Here is an 8,564-nt window from a genome sequence, read left to right on the forward strand (position 1 = left end):
TCGAATTAGGATGAGGTCGTTAATGGTGAAGCTTCGCTGGATTACTTTTCGATTATACCTTGAAGCCATTCGACGTTTTAGCGCTTTCTCTCTAATCCGAGCTTTTTCTCGGACTTCTAGAAGTAGGTCGAGTTCTTCCCTTTGTGTTTGGGAGTTGGTGCCTTCGTTGTAGAGGATCACCCTAGGGGATCCTTCTTCTACTTCTACGGGGATTATTACCTCCATTGCATAAGCAATTCGGAAGGGTGATTCCCTGGTGGTAGAGTGTGGTGTTGTCCAGTATGCCCATAGGACTTGGGGGAGCTCTTTAGCCCAAGCTCCTTTTGCGTCCTGTAGTCTCCGTTTTTACCCGGCCAATATGACTTTGTTGGCGGCTTTCGCCTGCCCGTTGGCTTGTAGGTGTTCTACAGAGGTGAACTGGTGCTTGATTTTCAAATCGGCTACCAAGTTTCTAAAGCCCGTGTCGGTGAACTGAGTGTCATTGTCTCTAGTGATGGAGTATGGGACCCCAAACCTCGTGACAATGTTTCTGTATAGGAACTTCAGACTTTTTTAGGCGGTGGCGGCAGCTAACGGCTCTATCTCGATCCACTTTGTGAAATAATCTATTCATACAATGAGGAACTTGACTTGTCCTAATCCCTGGGGGAATGGTCCGAGGAGGTCGAGCCCCCACTTTGCAAATGGCCAAGGTGAAGTGACGCAGATGAGCTCTTCGGGTGGCGCGACGTGAAAGTTTGCATGCTTTTGGCATGGGGGACATATTTTGACAAACTCTGTTGCTCCCTTTTGCAAGGTCGGCCAGTAAACACCAGCTCGAAGAACCTTTTTGGAAAGAGCTCGTGCTCCAAGGTGATTGCCGCACATGCCACTGTAGACTTCTTCTAGGACTTTCCTTGTAGCGGAGGTCGGGACACATTTTAGGAGGGGTGTTGAGATCCCTCTCCTATATAGGATGTCGTCCACTATGGTGTAGTACTGTACTTCTTGTACTAGCCTTTTCGCCTCCTTTTTATCTGTGGGGAGTATTTCGGACTTGAGGTAGCTGATTATGGGAGTCATCCACCCTTGGTCCTGGTTCGCTATGCTTAGGACCCTCTTTTCTTCCGAGGTTGACGGATTTTGTAGTGTTTCTTGGATGAGGCTTCTATTGTTGTCCCCTGATTTGGTGCTGGCTAGTTTTGAAAGTGCATCAGCTCGGGTATTTTGTTTCCGAGGTATATGTCAGACCTCATATCCCAAGAATTTTCCAAGCTATTCTCTTGTCTTGTCTAGGTATTTCTTCATGGTGAGATCCTTGACCTGGTAGCTCCCTTCTATTTGAGAGGTAACTACTTGTGAATCGCTGAATATGGTGAGCTTTTGAGCTCCAACTTCTCTAGCCAGCTTTAAACCAGCCAGTAGGACTTCGTATTTGGCTTGGTTATTTGAAGCAGGAAACTCGAACCTTAAGGAGAGTTTGAGCTGGTTTCCCTGATCACTTTCTAGGATAACACCCGCTCCACTCCCGGCTTTGTTTGATGAGCCGTCGACGTAGAGGTTCCATTTAGTAGGGGGGCCTGGGGCGTCGATGTATTCTGCGACGAAGTCGGCCAGGTATTGAGACTTGATGGCTATCCGGACTTCATACTTAAGGTCAAATTCGGACAGCTCAACTGCCCATTGTAGGATTCTTCCAGCTAAGTCGGTTTTTTGTAGGATACCTTTTATGGGTTGGTTGGTCCGTACTCTGATGGTGTGGGCTTGAAAGTATGGTCGGAGTCGTTGGGAAGTGAGTATAAGGGCGTAGGCAAACTTCTCTATCTTTTGGTAGTTTAGTTCAGCCCCTTGTAGAGCCTTACTGATAAAGTAGATGGGTTGTTGCCTGTTCTCGTCGTCTCTGACTAGGGCTGAGGCTATCGCCCGACTTCCCACGGCGAGGTATAGGATTAGTTCTTCTCCTTACCGGGGTCGGGTAAGGATAGGTGGTTGCCCTAGGAATGTCTTGAAGTCCTGGAAGGCTTGTTCACATTCTGGGGTCCATTTGAACCTTTTTCCTTTCCTTAATGTTGCGAAGAAAGGGAGAGATCTCAAGGCCGACCCGACTAGGAATCTAGACAGGGCCGCTAATCTTCCATTTAGCTGTTGTACCTCTTTGACACAGGTCGGGCTTTTCATGCTGAGTATGGCCTGACATTTATCTGGGTTTGCTTCAATCCCTCTCTGGGTGAGCATGAAGCCCAAGAATTTTCCAGCTTCTACCGCGAAAGTGCACTTTGCGGGATTTAGTCTCATCCCGTGCTTTCTTATGGTGTCGAACACTTCGGCGAGGTCGGGTAATAGCGCTTCTTCTCTTTGTATCTTTATCAACATGTCGTCTACGTAGACCTCCATCAGCTTTCTGATGTGGTTGGCAAAAACTTTGTTCATCAACCTCTGGTATGTAGCCCCTGCGTTTTTAAGTCTGAATGGCATGACTACGTAGCAGTAGTTTGCCCTTGGGGTTAGGAACGAGGTTTTCTCTTGGTCGGGTTGATACATCGGGATTTGGTTGTACCCTGAGTAGGCGTCCATAAAGGAAAGGTACTTATATCTCGATGAGACGTCGACTAGTGTGTCTATATTTGGGAGTGGATAGGGATCTTTTGGGCAGGCTTTGTTGAGGTCGGTGTAATCAGTGCACATCCGCCACTTTCCATTTGACTTTTTGACCAATACGACATTGGCCAGCCATAATGGGTACTTAACCTCCTTTATGAACCCTGCCTCTAATAAGGCCTGTACTTGTTCTTCCACGGCTTGCGACCTCTCTGGGCTGAGCTTTCTGCGCTTCTGTTGCACTGGCCGAGATCCGGCCAGTTTGTGACACATTAATCCGGGATCTATGCTGGGCATATCTGCGGCCTTCCATGCGAACAAGTCAGAATTCTCCTTCAGGAACTTTATCAGTAGCTCCTTTAAGTCTTCTTTTAGGTTTGTACCTATGTTCGTTGTTTTATCTTGGGTATCTCCGACTTGGATCTCTTCGGTCTCGCCTTCTGGTTGAGGACGAAGTTCTTTGCGAGCCCTGATTCCCCCGAGTTCAATAGTGTTGGCTTCTTTTCCTCTGGGGTCGCCTTTAAGGTTCAGACTTTCGTTGTAACAGCGTCACGCGAGTTTTTGGTCTCCCTTTATGGTGGCGATCCCTTCTGAAGTTGGGAACTTCATGCATAGATACGGAGTGGAGACCACCGCGGCGAGCTGATTTAGCGTTGTCCGACCTATGAGGGGGTTGTACGCGGAGCTCACGTCGACTACAATGTAGTCTATGCTTAGCGTCCTAGATCGCGTTCCTTTTCCGAATGTCGTGTGCAGTGGGATGTACCCCAATGGCTGGATTGGGGCATCTCTGAGCCCGAATAGGCTATTTGGATATGCTCTAAGCTCTTTTTCTTGTAGGCCGAGCTTGTCGAAGGCGGATTTGAATAGAATATCCGCAGAGCTTCCTTGGTCGACCAATGTTCGGTGGAGGTTGGCATTGGCTAATATGATGGTAACGACCACGGGGTCATCATGCCCAGGAATGATGCCCGCGGCGTCTTCTTGGGTGAAGGTGATAGTGGGGAGGTCGGGTGACCTGTCCCCTTCTCCGACATGGTACACCTCTTTAAGGTGTCTTTTGCGGGATGACTTAGAGATCCCTCCTCCTGCGAATCCTCCGTTGATCATGTGAATATGTCTCAGGGGTGTGAGGGGGACGTTCAGCTCGTCTGCCCTCTTCGTCCTTTCTTCTCTTTTTTAGTTCGTCCACTCTATTAACTAGGAACCGATCTAGTATCTCTTCTCGTGCTAGTTTTTCTATGACATTCTTCAAGTCGTAGCACTCGTTGGTAGGGTGCCCGTAGATTCGATGATATTCGCAATACTCTATCCGACTTCCTCATCTCTTGTGTTTAATCGGGCGAGGGGTGGAATCTTCTCAGTGTTGCATATTTTTCAGTAAACATCCACAAGAGATACTCAAAGAGGGGTATAATTGTGGTACTTTCTGAGTTTCTCTGCGGATTGGTCTTCTTTTTTGCTGAATTCTTTATCCTTATTCCGAGGCCCGTTCTTATACCTCGTTCAAAGATGTTGAATATTTCTTGGATATGGAGTGACTAAAGAATCATTCTCACAAACCGTTGATGAGTCCCATGATGGTCACAAAATAAAATACACTAATTCAAGGACACATTATCTCCGTCCATATCTCTTTTGTCAAACACGATTTTGTGTCTTAGATCTCTCACTCTCAGCTATGGTCACCGAACCCCAACCCTTATCAGTGCCCTCACTTCACTTGCCGTCGCCGCACCGTTAACCTCGCCTCCGCCGCGCCTCTTCGCCGGTCGCCGATCGACTCTGCCCTGCCGTTTCGTCCCTCACCGTTCCCTGCTTCTTCGTCCCTGCCGGTGCGTCGCTGCTCTTCTCCTCTGTCTCTGCTCTGCTCTTTCGTCTCTGCCGTTTGCTGCTCCTTCGTCCCTGCTGGTGCGTGGCTGCCCGGTCTTCTTGCTCGTTGGTGAGTGATTCTTATTGTTATTTTGTTTGCTGACCTTGTTAGATTTTGTTATTTTGTTATTTCCCTTGTGAAGAAACTGTGACAAATATGATTAGCTAGGAACTAATAGTTAGTTAGAGATTAGTGTGATTAAATACAAATGGAAGGAGGAAGGGCTTAGTTTGCTTCTGTTTTGCTTGCAATTTAGGTTCACTACTCCATCTTCATTAAACACGATGAAATAAGTGGCTTGCATGTGATTGGTTGCAGATCTTGATTTATGTTTGTTCCTTTTTGGATCTTGGACATACATTTCAAATGCCTAAAAACTTGTAATATGTGACTGTGTAAAAGGATTCGCTGCATCTTTATAGGTTATTCCCTTGAAGCTGCTTGCTTTCCTTTGATAAACTGTTGCACTAAATTGGACCCTAATCAGAATTTAGAATTGTGAATATTTAAAGAAAACTGTCAAGTCTTAGTATTACATTTTTCTCTATGTCTGGACAATACAATCAACATAGACCCCTTTATTAAATTATTCACATTAACACATTACTCTTTTCTCTCTATTTAATTATTTATTTATGCTTGTGTTTGCATTGCTCTATGCATTTATGTATGTATGCATATGCAAAGGTTCCTGATTATTTATTTTTTGTCATCATCCTTTTAGTAAATTAGTTGGAGGGAGGAGGACTCACCATATGGAAAGCTTTACCCAACAGAAGGTTCAAAGATACGAAGAATTCGTTGATCATCTCTTGAAACCTGATCTTCAACGCGCTATTGATGAGTGGTATTTGTCTTATATTTGTTCATTTTGTTTGTTTTCTGGTTCAAATAGATGTGTATATATACCTTACTGAATAATAATGTTGGTTTTCTGCAATTAGCATAAGCTCTAGTATAGGATGCCATTGGATTTATTATGAGTTGGAAATCAAAGGAGTTACATAGTTTCATTCTTGTTGACATGGCATTGTTTAGGTATTGTGCTACTATATGAATTTAGGATTAAGTTTGTAATTCCCCTTGAAATGGATTTATAGATGCTGTTTATATGTGCATCCATAAGTACGAGTGTTTCTCGTCTGTTGCATGTGTTTCCACAGTTTTTCTTTACCTATTTCCTTTGTTCTTCTTAGTTTGCATTTTCATTTTGTTTTCCTCAGAGCTCCTGAAGACATAAATTGGAGTACTGAGTCATATGCTTTATGAGCAGCCACGAGAGTGTCAAACATTTCCCCAAACAGAAGAGGGACCAAACTGTTTCAGTTTTTTGTTCCTTCTCTCTCTTCCACCAATGCAAACCATGTTTTCCAACAACCTTTCATTGATCCCTCTGAAGAATCTTTGATTTCTCTCGCAATTTAACAATCACTGCACAAAAATGCTCCTTCCATCTGATCCCCTTCCACACTCTCAATCACAGGATCCCGCAAATGGCCCTAGCAGCCACTTCTCCAAGAAAATCGATGATTTTCCTATGAAAATTTCAGCTGAAGGTCAATCACACCTCGAGGTTATTTCGAAAGATTGTGTCTTGGACACCCTTTTGAGCCATAAGCCTGACCCCAAATTGGCTCTGAAGTTTTTGAAAGGAGTCGAGAGAAGACGAGGGTTTGTGAAAACCGTTGATGTTTTGTGTTTGTTGATGCATATTCTTGCTTCGAGCCCTGACACTTATGGGGTTCTACGGAATTTGCTAAACAACTATGTTTTTGCAGATTCTAGTCCTACTGTTACTCTGTTAGGGTACTTGTGGAAGAGTTGGTAGGATGTGCAGTAAGGTACGATTTTGAATCTGATTCGCGGGTTTTCAATTATCTTTTGAATGGTATGTTAGAGCTAACAAGATCACAGATGCTGTTGAGTGTTTTAAATTGATGTTAAAACATGATGTGGTTCCTTGGGTTTCGTTTATGAACATCCTTTTAACTGCATTAATCAGGAGGAACATGATTAGTGATGCATATAGCTTGTATGATGAAATGGTTCAAAGAAAAATGTATGGTGATTGCTTTACTCTGCATGTCCTAATGCGTGCATGTTTAAAAGAAGGGAAGATTGAGGAAGCTGAGATGTATTTCAGTCGGGAAAACGGTAGAGGGTTAGAACTTGATGCAGCTGCTTACAGCATTGTTATTCAGGCTGCTTATAGGAGGCCGAACTCGAATTCAGCATGTGAGCTGTTGAAGGAGATGAAAAAATTGGGTTGGCTGCCATCTGAGGGTACATATAATTCTGTGATTGCTGCTTGTGCTAAACAGGGAAATCTTGTAGAGGCATTGAGGCTTAAGGATGAGATGGTGCGTAGTGGTGTTCCATTGAATATAATTGTTGTGACAAATTTAATTAAAGGACATTGTGAGCAAGGGAATGTTGATAGTGCATTACAATTGTTTGAGGAGGTTGTTAAGGTTGGTGTTACTCCTGATATAGTTACTTTCTCGGTTTTGATAGATTGGTGCTCTAAGACTGGGAATGTGGAGAAGGCATTTGAACTTTACTCCCAAATGAAACTCATGGCCATTCAACCAAATGTTTATATTGTAAATTCTCTGTCAAAGGGATTTCGGAAACAGCATTTTCTAGAAAGTGCGTATATGGTGCTTGATGAGGCTGTTGAACATGGTATTGCTACTGTTGTTACATATAACATCCTTTTATGCTGGCTTGGTGACCTGGGAATGGTTAATGAGGCTCGTCATTTGTGGGACAAGATGATAAGTACGGGAATTACACCTTCACTAATTTCTTATAACAACATGATACTTTGTCACTGTAAAAGGGGCTGCATGGATGATGCCTGTAGTGTGAAGAATGATATACTTAACAGCGGTTTAAAACCGAATGCTTTTACATACACACTTTTGATAGATGGTTTTTTCAAAAAAGGTGATGCTAACCGTGCCTTTGGTATGTTTGGTCAAATGGTGGCTGCAAATATTGCACCTTCAGACTTCACATTTAATGTTGTTATAAGTGGCTTGTGCAAAGTTGGCCGGGTGTCGGAGACAAAGGATATGTTGAACAATTTTCTGAAGCAGGGCTTTATTCCTTCTTCTGTGACATAATAGCATCATCGATGGATTTGTCAAGCAAGAAGCAATTGATTTAGCACAGTCTACTTACAGGGAGATGTGTGAAAGTGGAATTTCACCAAATGTTATCACTTGTACTAGTTTGATTAATGGACTTTGCAGAAGCAGGAAGATTGATATTGCTTTGAGATTGTATAATGACATGAAAATCATGGGATTGGAGTTGGATATTACTGCATATAGTGCTCTCATCGATGGTTTCTGCAAAGTACAAGACATGGAAGGTGCATGCAAATTCTTCTCTGAACTTCTGGAGGTTGGTTTGCTTCCAAACTCAGTCGTGTATAACAGCATGATTAGTGGCTTTGTAAATTTGAATAATATGGAAGCTGCACTTAGCTTTCACAAGAAAATGGTAGATAACAATGTCCCATGTGATTTGCAAACATATACAACGTTGATCAATGGACTTTTAAAGGAGGCTAAATTGAATTTTGCTTCAGATCTTTACTCAGAGATGCTTTCCAAGGGTGTCATACCTGATACTTTCATGTATAATGTTCTGGTAAGTGGACTTTGTAACGAAGGACAACTAGAGAAAGGTAGCAAGATCCTAAAGGAAATGGATGGGAATAATATATCTCCTACTGTTCTTATCTATAACACTTTAATTGCTGGACACTTTAGGGAGGGGAATCTGCAAGAGGCCTTTCGACTACATGATGCTTGATAAAGATCTTGTGCCTGAAGACAACGTATGATATTCTTGTAAATGGAAAGCTCAACATATCCTATGCTCATGCCAGAGCTTGACTTGCATAATGGGTTGAGGATGTACATTGCAATAATGGGCTTCAAACTAATTGATCTTAGTGTGAAAGTTGTAGAATGATTGGAAATTGGTCACCGTTCTCTTTTTTTATTTATTTATTTTTATTTTTTATTTGGATTAAGAAACATGGACCAACTTACTTTCCAATCTCAATGCTTATTTTTCTCACACAAATCGTAATTCTTTC

At 43.0% G+C, this 8,564-nt stretch overlaps 1 pseudogene across 1 annotated transcript; it reads left to right on the top strand.

The window, feature by feature from the left end:
• The first annotated feature begins 4,129 nt into the window (after positions 1–4,129).
• LOC107619290 (uncharacterized) lies at positions 4,130–8,564 on the top strand (annotated as a pseudogene). The gene is made up of 3 exons (XR_015900197.1): positions 4,130–4,519; positions 5,175–5,297; positions 5,674–8,564. The product of XR_015900197.1 is annotated as an uncharacterized LOC107619290 (transcript).

Source organism: Arachis ipaensis, chromosome B9 (assembly GCF_059453495.1).
Source record: "Arachis ipaensis isolate K30076 ecotype BB chromosome B9, ASM5945349v1, whole genome shotgun sequence".
Classification (NCBI taxonomy): Eukaryota; Viridiplantae; Streptophyta; class Magnoliopsida; order Fabales; family Fabaceae; genus Arachis; species Arachis ipaensis.